Raw genomic sequence first — 2,985 nt, forward strand, 5'->3', positions numbered from 1 at the left:
AGTCTCTACCTCACAGAGTTGTCGTGAGGCTCGAATAAGGAGAATGGGGAGCGGGCAGGAAGCACTGGCCACAGACAGACGAAGGTTTTACCATTTTTCCTCATCAAACTTCAGAGCAAGTCTCACCCTTACAGAGAGTTGGCCACTCAGGCCACGCCACTTGTAATGATACGACCGTGCCTTAGTTTCCCCATCAGTAACAAGTGCCTGTGTCGTAGAGTTCTGGTAAGGGTTAGTGAAGTCCTAGAATAGCGCTGGGCTAAGGGCATGGGCTCAAGAGGCGCTTGGTCCCCTCACACCAGCCAGGGGTGCTTCTGTGTTAGATGATCTTCTGCAGTCCAAAGAGGACAAGCAACCTGTCCAGAGTCACCCAGGTTCTGACAGCCAAACCTCCCCCTCCCCACTTCTCACATCCCTCTCCCTCCTCCCCACCCTGCCCTACTAGCAGCTACGCAGACATGGGATGGACGAGGGCGAATTCCTCTTTTAGTATTTGATCCTCACCTTACATATGAAGAAATGGAGGCCCAAAGAGGAGAAGTGAGCTGCCCAGAGCCACACGAGTGTTGGGCGGTAGAGAAGGGACCCCTTCCTGGGATCCACGGACTTCTCCTTGCCTGCGGCTGTCTTTGCCACCACTCCCCACCTCCTCCCAATCTACCCTCAGCCTCCACAGGACCCTCCTTACAGAAGTTGAGCAATGGGGGCCCCAGGCTGCAGCTCCAGGCCCAGCAAGGTGACCATCATCATATGTTTCTTCTCAACCCCTGTGACGTCACAGCCACCAGGCTTTGCCCTCCCCTTTCCCAGCAGCCACTGCCCTCTAGTCCCCACCCTTCCTTAAACTTGTGCCCAGTGACCTAGCATCAGGTCCGACCCCACGGGAACAGAAGTTCTGGATTTATAGATACCCCTGTCTCCATCTCCTCCCTCCTTCCTGCCCTTCCTCCTTCCCCTGCACCTCATACTCCCAGAGCCGTCACTAGGCCAGGCCTCTGGCCAAATGAAGAGACTACAGGTCAGTTGCCTCACCTGCATCTTCCCACTCTCAATCCATAGAAAGGTGTGATAGGTACCAGGTACACATCTGCTGCTGAGCCAGCATCCAGATGGCTTGAGTTCCCCCACCCGTACACACATCAAGATTCATGCAACGGAACTTCAGTCCTGGTTGCCTGCCTGCAAGGCATAGCCAGGTAAGAGGGAGGTGAGCATAGGATGGGACACGCGCTATAAAGGTCTGCACAGTGGTGAAGAGAAGACTGTGAAGGGATGGATGGTCACATTTATTGAGCACCTACTATGAGCGGTACATTCTTGTGTATCTACCTCACTTATCTGCCCCTGTGAGGGGAGACTGTGAAGGGATGGATGGTCATATTTATTGAGCACCTACTATGAGCGGTACATTGTATCTACCTCACTTATCTGCCCCTGTGAGGGGAGGGACTGTTAAGGACCCCATTTTACAGACAGGTTAAATAAAAAATTTGCTCAACGTCATGCAGCTCCTCAGTGCTTTCAGTCTCAGGTTGGTCTGACTTCCAAGCCCACTTAACAAGAACCAAACTTGTGCCCAGTGCTGGATGAATGAATAAGTGCGTGATGAATGACTTCCGCCAGGGGCATCGGGAGGCCTTCCCAGGGGAGGCAGTATGGACGCTGGACTTGGAGAACGGCAGGAATTCTCTGGGCAGAGAAGGAGGAAGGGCATTTCAGGCAGGAAGAACAGCATGTGTGTGCAAAGGCAGAGAGTTGTGGAAGCATCTGGTGTGTTCTGGAATCTATGGGAATCAGGGTGTCTGTGTGGGCACATGGGGTGTGGAGTAAGGTGGCGCCTGGCTGTGCATCACGCAGAGGAGTTGGGACTGAATCCTTCCAGGTGAGGAGGGTCTCTGGGGAAGGGAAGTGATCATGGTGGTCCGATCATGGTGGTCCGTGTGTTGTGGTTCCTGTGCCAGTCGCATTTTTGGGGGGGGGAACAGCTTGAAGGAGCCAGAGATGATTTAATATTCAATAAGTGCCTCAGTCTCTCCCTCTCTTAACTGGGGCTAGTCTGAGATGTCCGGGCTCCCCAGGAAGTTCTTCTGGCTGTCTAACTGCAGGTGTTCGCTCATCCTATCGCCCTGGAGGAGGAGGAGGCGGACTTTCCCGCCTGCTTCCTCAGAGGGTTGGAGTGACGCCCTCGAATGGCCACGGAAGTGGCTGGCTCGCCAGGGACTGTAAGGTGCTGGGGTCTTCTCCCCAAAGTCCGGAGCGTGGGGCCTAGACCTGGCGCACCGTCAGGGCAGGAAGGAGAAGGGCGCTATGCTCCCTAATCAAGACTCTTTGGAGAAATGGGGATATAATGGGGAGTAATGGAGTTTGGTCGGGCCTTGCCACCTCTGGGTGACCTTGAGCAAGCTTGTGACTCTCTGGTACTCAGTCTCCCAGTCTGTAAAAAGGGGCGGTGCTGCCTAGGTGACTGCGAGGGTCCCTCCAGCAGGGCCACCTCCGCCTGCGGAGCGGGGCGCACAGGAGTGCAGGTACTTGTGGAGGAAAAGGACACCAAGGAGGGGAGTGGCCCAGCGCCACCGGTCCCAGTACGGACCCTCTCGCACCCACTCCCTTCCCGGCACGAGGAACCCTCTCCATCTGCCCCTGGGGGGCTAGAAAACCCGGCAGCGGCTTCTCGGAATGGGTTCTGGGAGGAGCGCTCCTGGAGTCTGGAGAAAAACCCGGACAGGATCTGTGGCAGGAGCCCCCCGCAGCCCCCAGCCCCGCGCCTGCCCCGCGCGGCGGGAGAGAGTGACAGAGGACAGGGACGGGGCGAGGGACAGATCGCGACGCGCAGGGGAGAGAGAGGGCAGAGGCTGAGGGAGGCGAGGGGGAGGCTGGGAGGGCGACCGAGACGGAGACGGAGACCCCGCGGGGAGACACGGCGAGAGCCGGGGAGGCAGCGGAGACAGGTGGGGAGACGGAGGCAGGAGAGCGGCAGAGAGCCGG

This window comes from Pteropus alecto, unplaced genomic scaffold (assembly GCF_000325575.1).
Source record: "Pteropus alecto unplaced genomic scaffold, ASM32557v1 scaffold6, whole genome shotgun sequence".
In the NCBI taxonomy this organism is placed as follows: Eukaryota; Metazoa; Chordata; class Mammalia; order Chiroptera; family Pteropodidae; genus Pteropus; species Pteropus alecto.